Here is a 9,612-nt window from a genome sequence, read left to right on the forward strand (position 1 = left end):
ATAATAATAAAATAGTGCTGGGGCATCTGGGTGGCTCAGTTGGTTAAGTGTCCAACTTCAGCTCAGGTCATGATCTCACAGTCTGTGAGTTCAAGTCCCGCATCAGGCTCTGTGGTGACAGCTCAGAGCCTGGAGACTGCTTTGGATTCTGTGTGTCCCTCTCTCTCTGCCCTTCCCCCACTCACATTCTGTCTCTCTCTCTCAAAAATAAATAAACATTAAAAAAAACTGCGCTCACTTCAGCAGCACATATATTAAAATTGGCACGGCACAGAGAAGATTAGCATGGCCCCAGTGCAAATGTGACACGCAAATTCGTGAAGCTTTTTATATTGAAAGAAATAAAATAAAATAAAATGTGTGCAAAACCTGTGTGACATGAAAGGAGGAAAAAAAAGGCCATCTAACCTTGGCACCCGCCGATTTGCAATTTGCAAGCGCAGTCCACTGTCCCAAACCCTGTGCTGTGGCTAAGCATCTAGAATTCCAACCCGATGAGTCAGAGGGAGATGAAAATGCACAAGAGGCAGGTGAGTGATAAAGTCGACAGGCCATTGTCTGTTACTTGACACGTGGAAATCAACATTTGCCAAATGGAAAAAGGAACCTGCGGATGGACAGCAGGCATGGGTCGTTGTGCACATTTATAGCATTATTTTTTATATTTAAGGAGAGTCCTGCTTGGACAGGAACAATCCCTGTTGTTTGTACTTTGCATATTAGTCAGTTTCCTGAGTTTACTAATTACATTCTTTTATTAAGACAAACATTATTATACAACCAATGAAAGCCAATGATGTAACAAAAAAATTTTCAAGCATTTCAGTAATGATTTCAAATTAACTTAATCAAAATTCTCACATTGAATCGAAATCCCAAATAATACATTGGATATATTTAAATGCTTCAAACAGTTCACACAAATGATCAATAATTATTACAACTTCCTACTTAAATGGATTAAAAAGTACCCATACCTTGAATTTAAATTTGTTTCTTCATTATCTCTATCTTTATTCTTGTTTTCTTTTAATGTTTTATTTATTTTTGAGAGAGAGAGAGAGAACAAGCAGGGGAGGGACAGAGAGAGAGGGAGACAGAATCCAAAGCAGGCTCCAGGCTCTGAGCTGTCAACACAGAGCCCGACATGGGGCTTGAACCTGTGAACCACAAAATCATGATCTGAGCTGAAGTCAGATGTTTAACCCACTGAGCCACCCAGGCACCCCTATTCTCGTTTTCAAGATAATTTTCCAGGTTCTAGACAGACAATATTCAAACTTTTGACAACTAATGTCATTCGTAAATCAAAACTGGATGCCTGTATTACTCGAGCAAGCTCCTAAACTCCCCCTTCTTCCTACCCCTCCTGTTACCCCAGGCATAAACCGCTCAGTAGCTAAATCAGGAGAGATCAGCAGAAGAGCAAAGGAGGCTTGAGGAGGTACATCACAAAGTTGGAACATTTACCCACCTGAATGGAAGTATGTCAATTTTAACCTTTGGTGTAATCACTGCTGTTCGTAACAGATGAGTATCAGCCCTTCTTACATTATTACAAAACTCAGAGAAGAAAGACTATGTTGTTAGACAAACTAAGCTGAATCTGGATTATTGACCAGCTGTATGGAACACAGTGCCTGTTCCTACCATTTAAGATGATTTGAACCCTAACCAAAGATGATCTAATTGGGTGCCTTTTGATGTTTGGATTCTGATCACCATAATTTCTTAATATTCTTTTTTTTTTAATGTTTATTCATTTTTGAGAGAAAGAGAGACAGAGTAAGAGCAGGGGAAGGACAGAGAGAGGGAGACACAGAATCTGAAGCAGGCTCCAGGCTCTGAGCTGTCAGCACAGAGCCTGATGCAGGGCTCGAACCGCGAGATCATGACCTGAGCCAAATTAGGACGCTTAACTGTCTGAGCCACCCAGGGGCATCCCAATCACCATAAGTTTTTAAAGAATACAAGTCTTTGACAGATAATTTGTGATACCTCACAACACTGGCTATTTTCTCACTTTGATGCTTGTTTTTAAGAGTTATTTTTATGGTTTTGCCTTATCATCATTATAAAACCAAATTTATTTTCATTCTTCTGCATGACTTAGGACTGGGCTGGTTTAATCTGGCTGGGAGCCTCTGGAAATTTTGCTTCATTGTAACGCCATTTCTTCCTTCTCATCAATAACCAATCATAATCAATGTTGGCAGAGAAATTAGTTTAAGGGAGAATGTAAAGAATCTAGTTACGGACGTGCTGCCTGTGAGACATATTCATATGGAAATGACCAGGGGCATATGAAAATTCATAGCTAGTCCTTTAAGAATTAAATGGAGCACAAGACCTAATTGGAGAACTATATGTATGGAAATGCTAATTAAAGACTTGAAAATGGATATGATCATTAAATGTACAGGAAGAAATGAGACAAGCAGCCACAGAACCTTAGGGAGAGCCCACATTTAGGTGATTTGTGTAAGAAGACACAACGAAAATAAAAGAGGTGATCAAAGATATCGTGAAGACAATATAGAGTGTGTAGGCACACAGTATCCAAGCCAAGAGAAAAATTTAAATATATATATATATATATAGAGAGAGAGAGAGAGAGAGAAAGAGAGAGAGAGAGAGAGAGAGAATGACGTGGTGTTGTTTGAAATAACACCAACAAAAGGTCAATAGGGTAAATGCCCATCAATCAGCAATGATTAAATTATGGTTCATTAATACTATAGAGAGCATTACACAACCATTGGAATGAAGTAGATCTGTCTATGCTTGTCATCATGGAAAGATTTCTAATTCATACAGTTAAATTTACAAGTGAATTCCAGAGATAGATGGATTGAGAGATACTGTATATATATCTCTCTATCTATCTATAGAGAAAGAGAGAGAAAGAGAAAGAGAATATATACATATATACATATATGTATATATATTAGGGGTGCCTGGGTGGCTCAGTCAGTTGAGCATCCGACATCAGTCAGCTCAGGTCATGATCTCGCAGTCTGTGAGTTCGAGCCCCGCATCGGGCTCTGTGCTCAGAGCCTGGAGCCTGCTTCAGATTCTCTGTCTCCCTCTCTCTCTCTGCCCCTCCCCGACTCATGCTCTGTCTCTCTCTCTCTCTCTCTGTCAAAAATAAATAAACATAAAAAAATTATATATATATATATATATATATATATATATATATTATCCAAAATATGTAAGAAGAAAATAAGCGTAACATAATGTATATTCATATATTCATAGTATATATTCATGCGCATATCTATACACATGCATACCTCGGAGATATTGAAGGTTTGGTTCCAGACCGCTGCAATGAAGTGCATGTTACAATAAAGTGAGTCAAATTTATTTTTTGGTTTCCCAGTGCATATAAAAGGGATATTTACACTAAAATATAGTCTATTAAGTGTGCAATAGCATAAGGTCTAAAGAAACAATTAAAATATCTTATTAAAATTATTCAAAATTAAGGGGCGACTGGGTGGCTCAGTCGGTGGAGCGTCCGACTTCGCCTCAGGTCGTGATCTCACGGTTTGTGAGTTCGAGCCCCGAGTCGGGCTCTGTGCTGACGGCTCAGAGCCTGGAGCCTGCTTCGGATTCTGTGTCTCCCTCTCTCTCTCTCTGCCCCTCCCCTGCTTGCGTTCTGTCTCTCTCTAAAAAAAAATAAACATTAAAAAAATAATAATACATAAATAAATAAAATTATTTAAAATTATATATTTAACTTAATTAAAAATATTTCATTGCTGAAAAATGCTGACCGTCATTTGAGCTTTCAGCAGGTCAGTCTTTCTGCTGGTGGAGGGTCTTGCCTCGATGTTGATGGCTGCTGACGGATCAGGGTGGTGGTTGCTGAAGGCTGAGGTGGCTGTGGCAGTGTGTTACGAGACAACAGTGAAGTTTGCTGTATTGATTGACTCTTCCTTTCATGGGCATTTTCTCTGTAGCATGCGATGCTGTTTGATTTTACCCACAGTAGAACTTCTTTCAAAATTGGAGTCAATCCTCTCAAGCCCGACCTTTGCTGTTTTATCAACTAAGCGTAGGTAGTATCCTAAAGCCTTTGTTGTCATTTCAACGGTCTTCCCGGCATCTTCACCGGGAGTAGATTCCACCTCAAGAAACCGCTTTCTTTGCTCATCCATAAGAAGCAACTCCTCATCCATTCAAGTTTGATCATGAGATTACAGCAATTCAGTCCCATCTTTTGGTTCCACTTCTAATTCTAGTTCTCCTGCTGTTGCCACCATATCTGCAGTTACTTCCTCCACTGAAGTCTTGACCCCTTAAAGTCATCCATAAAGGTTGGAATCAACTTCTCCTAAACTCCTCTTAATGTGGATATTGTGACCCTTTCCATAAATCACAAATGGTCTTAATGGCACCTAGAATGGTGAATTCTTTCCAGAGGGTTTTTAATGTACTTTTCCCAGATCCATCAGAGGAATCACTGTCTAAGGCCTTACAAAGTGTATTTCTTATATAATAAGACTTGAAAGTCAAAATGACTCCTTGATCCATGGGCTGCAAAAAAGATGTAGTAGCAGACATTAAACATTAATCTCATTGTACATCTCCATCAGACTTCTTGGATGACCCAGAGTACTGTTAATGAGCAGTAATATTTTGAAAGGAATCTTTTTTTTTTTCTTCTGAGCAGTAGATCTCAACAGTGGGCTTAAAATGTTCAGTAAATTATATTGCAGACAGATGTGCTATCATCCAGACTCTATTGTTCCATTTATAGAATATAGGCAGAGTAGATTTAGCATGATTATTAAGGGCGCTAGAAATTTTTGAATGATAAATGAACATTGGCTTCGATTGAAAGCCACCAACTGCTTTCACCTCTAACAAGAAAGTCAGCTTGTCTTTTGAGGTTTGAAGCCAGGCAAAGACAAGTTATTGACTTCTCCTCTTTAGCTATGAAAGTCTTAGATGGCATCTTCTTTCACTAGAAGGCTGTTTGCCTATATTAAAAATCTGTTTAGGGGCGCCTGGGTGGCTGAATCTGTTGTGCATCCGACTTCGGCTCAGGTCACGATCTCACAGCTCATGAGTTCGAGCCCTGCATCGGGCTCTCTGATGACAGCTCAGAGCCTGGAGCCCACTTTGGATTCTGCGTCTCCCTCTTTCTCTCTCTCTGCCCCTAACCCACTCGCATTCTGTCTCTGTCTCTCTCAAAAATAAATAAACATAATTTTTTTTTATATCTGTTTAGTGTAGCTACCTTCACTAATTGTCTTAGCAGATCTTCTGGATAACTTGATGCAGCTTCTACATCACTACCTGCTGCTTCACCCTGCACTTTTATGCTCTGGAGATGGCTTTTTTCCATAAACCTCATGAACCAACCAATGTTTGTTTATTTACATTGAGAGAGAGAGAGAGGGTGTGTGAACTGAGGAGGGGCAGAGAGAGAGAGGGAGAGGGCGAACTCCAAGCAACCTCTAGCACAGAGCCAGATGCAGGGCTCGATCCCATTGAACCTTGAGATCGTGACCTGAGCCGAAATCAAGAGCCTGATGCTTAGCTGGCTGAGTCGTCCAGGTGTCCCTCGCACTTTTCTTCTCCAGCTTCCTCACCCCTCTCAGCCTTCACAGAAGTGAAGAGAGTTAGGGTCTTGCTCTGGATTAGCCTTTGGCTGAATGGATGCTGTGGCTGGTTTGATCTTCTATCCAGACCACTAAAAGTTTCTCTTTATCAGCAATAAGCTATTACACTTTCTTATCATTAGTGTGTTCACTGGAGTAGCACTTTTAATTTCCTTCAAGAACTTTCCCTTTGTAGTCACAATTTGAGTGTTTAGTGCAAGAAGCCTACCTTTTGGCCTATCTCAGCTTTCCATGTTCTTTCCTTACTAAGCGTAATCTTTTCTAGCTTTTGATTTAAAGTGAGAGACCTGTGACTCTTTGCTTAAACAATTAAAAGCTATGGTAGAGTTATTAACTGGCCCAATTTCAATATTGTTGCATCTCAAGGAATAGGGGAACTGGACAGGAGAGAGAGAAAAAGAGGAAGAGAGACAGACAGACAGGGGAATAGATGGTCAGTAGAGCAGGTAGAGCACACACATTTCTCAAGTAAGTTCACTCCTTTGTATGGGTGTGGTTCAGGGCACCCCCAACTCAATTACAAGAGATCAAAGATCATTGCAACATCAAAGATCACTGATCACAGATCAACATGAAGAGTTTGAAATATTAGAATTGCCAAAATGTGACTCAGAGACAGAAAGTGAGCAAATGTAATTGGAAAAATGGTGCTGATTGACTTGCTTCCTGCGAGGTTGACACAAACTCAATTTGTAAAAAACAAAAAACAAACAACAAAAAATAAAAAACCCAGTATCTTCAAAGTGCAATAAAGCAAAGTATGCCTGTATTTCTATTGATGAAAAGATGATAGATGATAGATAGATAGATAGATAGATAGATAGATAGATACAGTAATTGGTAAATTTTCAGTACTTGGTGACCACCACATTGGAAAAGAGGGCACTGGAAGAAGTATAATGTGTGACTTTTGTTTTTTGATTAAGACACTTCTGCTTTATTTGAACCATACCTATGCATTACTTGCGTACTATAATTTTTATAATAAACCAATAACAATCCAGCAACCAACGCTATATGAAAAAAACAAAGAGGATGAAAACCAGGAAGAGACGATTGTTTTCATCATCAGAATTGACAGTGGCCTTAAAAGAGCAAGTTCAGAATATTGGTAAAGAAAAAATCCTGATTATGAGGATAAGAAGTGAAAGTCAAGATCACAGATATGATCACAGATTTTTATCTGTGCCTGAGGGAAAACTAAAAAGAGCAGGTAACCACGGACTTTTTCAGCGATAAGTCTGTGTGGTGTTCAGTGAGCCTGTCAGAGCCATTGAGTCACCTTGAGCCTTTACCCGAGTTGTGGGAAAAGAGCATTCTCCCCTTTTCCACTAAGGTTACACATGGGAGCAAGGATGTTCAAACTCTCAGGCAGTGATGCTGATTCCATTTGGAGCCTGATAAAGAAGTCAACCCAGCAGAAGGCAGGGGAGAAATGTGGGCCGTGTTCTAGTGATGGATTTAAGTGCCAAACCTAGATGTACGGACCCAACCACATCCTTGGACTTTTCACCCGCAAGAGCCAATAAATTTCCCTTTGCTTATATCACGATGGGCTTTCTGTCACGTGATGCAGAACGTGACATCCAAAAGGCCCATTTTTGATTGGAACTCTATCTAAAAAATGTAAGAAAGGACACCTTAAAGTGAATTTCACAGATAACCAACAATATTGAGCATAGCCATTAATTTCAGTGGCTGTCCTATAGCTCTTACCAGCACAGCTTGCTAACCAACACTGAAATAACATAGGGCGTTTTGAATTTCACCCCCTCTCCTTTCCTTTCCCTCCTCTCTAATGGAGGTGTTTAATGAGTAGTGAAAAGTCCCACAAGGTGAATGAGAAAGAGAACTGGATAATCAATCCCAAGGGCAATGAACCCCAAAGATACTCAGTCTGTAAAAAATTGTTTGGCCTCACCAAAGTTACCACTTTCAACAGGTAGTCCGTCCTGACATACTCCTGGAGAGTGGATAGCAGATTTTCTTTTGAATGTCAACATTTGAAATATTTAATACTATCAAAGAATGGCTTTATTAGAAATAAAAACATTTCCACATCATCTGAGAAGACATGATAGGTTAATGACTTTATACAACATATGGATTGTATCAAGCTTGTTTCATGGTTGATATCCCACAGTGATATAATTATATAATATTTAATCCACACAAAAGAGATATATGCAATCCATATGTAAGTTCTGAAACACAGCAATAAAAGCCATTATTATAGACCTAACGCTTGTTCCCCCTCCCCGGATTCATCCGTTGAAAGCTAAACCCCAAAGTCATGGTATTAGAGGTGAGGTTTTTGGGTGAAGACTAGGTCATGAGGGCAGAACCCTCATGCATGGGAGTAGTTGCACTTATAATAATGACCTTTAGCCCTTTTAGCCAGGGGAGGACACAGGGAAAAGACATAACCAGGAAGCAGATCCTCACCAGGCACATGAAGGCAAACACCCAAAATCCATTTAATGCACAAGTGAATCCACTTTTGTGCCTCCCTCTTCTACTACCCTTAGATAAAATCACTCTTCTGAGTTTTGTGTTTCCAAATAGTTTCATGAGATACAATTATATATAATTTATATATAATTTTATAATTAAATAATTATTTATATAGAATTATAAGTATTTCTTTATATAATTTATATATAAGTATTTATTACTTATATTATTTATAATATATAATAATTTAATTATTATATAATATTATGTATATTATTTGTATTAATTATATATAAATGGTGACAGTGAATCTCCGTGGCTTTGAAATTTTCATTCAATATTTTGTTCCTGCGATTAATCCATAATGTTGAGCGTAACTGTAGCTCATATCATTTTCCCTGCTATATGATTTTAAGCCTTTGTCTTCTATTTTACATTGTTACTGATTTGTTGCCTCTTTCTTCATATCTAATGTAACCTGGGAGACTAGAGGTGAGAGACTATGTCCCAGCCAGTGTCTGTATAAAGAGGTCACGGTAGGAACATAGCTTCTCTCTCAGGAGTAACTGATCTATATTTAAAAAGCTGCTAACTCTATTACAACCTCCCCAGAACAAACTGCAGTGTTATTTCCAGAAGAGGTCTAAGTAGAAATGATGAGAAACTAGTCATCGTGTTCCACTCCAGTTCTCAAAAGTGAAGGGAAAGTACTTATCTCATTGTTTCTCTCTACAACACTTGGCATACAGTTGTTAACAGTAAAGTCAAGTTCTGTCCTTTAGTCGGTTCCGTGTTTCCACAGTATGCCAAACCCCTGGTTAAAAAATCAAAATGCAGGACTATCATTCACCAACTAAAAAGAACAAAATACTACTATATGCTATAATATGGATCAGCATTATTCTAGGGGTGCCTGGGTGGCTCAGTCGGTTGAGCTTCCAACTCTTGATTTCAGCTCAGGTCAGGATCCCAGGATCGTGGGATCAAGCCCCATGTCAGGTTCTGTGATGAGCATGGACACTGCTTAAGATTCTCTCTCTCTCTCTCTCTCTCTCTCTCTCTGCCCCCTCACTGCTCATGCTCTTGCTCTCTCTCCAAAAACAAAGCAAACAAAACAAAACAAAACATGATGCTAAGTAAAAGAAGGAAAATGCAAAAGATCATATATTCTATGATTTATATGATTTATCATTTATCTAATGTGTCTAGAAAAGGCAAATTTATAGGCACAGAAAGAAGTTCAATGATTGCCTAGGGCTGGGGACAGGAGTGAGAATTAACTGCTAATGGGCAAGAGAGAACTTTCTGGAGTAATAGAAATGATCTCAAATTGAATTATAGTGAGAGCTGCACAACTCTGTACACTTACTAAAATCATTGAATTGTAAGGGTAAATTGAATATTATGTAAATTATACTTCAATAAAGCTGCCAAAAATTAAAGTGCTGTCATAATGTCTCTAAAATGCTAAATCTCATTGTTTTATTGTCTGTGTTTTATATTTCGCCTAATGCAATCTCTA

At 38.8% G+C, this 9,612-nt stretch overlaps 1 non-coding gene across 1 annotated transcript; it reads left to right on the top strand.

The window, feature by feature from the left end:
- Window positions 1-230: 230 nt before the first annotated feature.
- LOC132668091 (U6 spliceosomal RNA) lies at window positions 231-337 on the top strand. The gene has a single exon (XR_009605461.1). It is a non-coding gene; the product is annotated as a U6 spliceosomal RNA (small nuclear RNA).
- Window positions 338-9,612: the final 9,275 nt, after the last annotated feature.

This window comes from Panthera onca, chromosome B2 (assembly GCF_046562875.1).
Source record: "Panthera onca isolate mPanOnc1 chromosome B2, mPanOnc1 haplotype 2, whole genome shotgun sequence".
Taxonomy (NCBI): Eukaryota; Metazoa; Chordata; class Mammalia; order Carnivora; family Felidae; genus Panthera; species Panthera onca.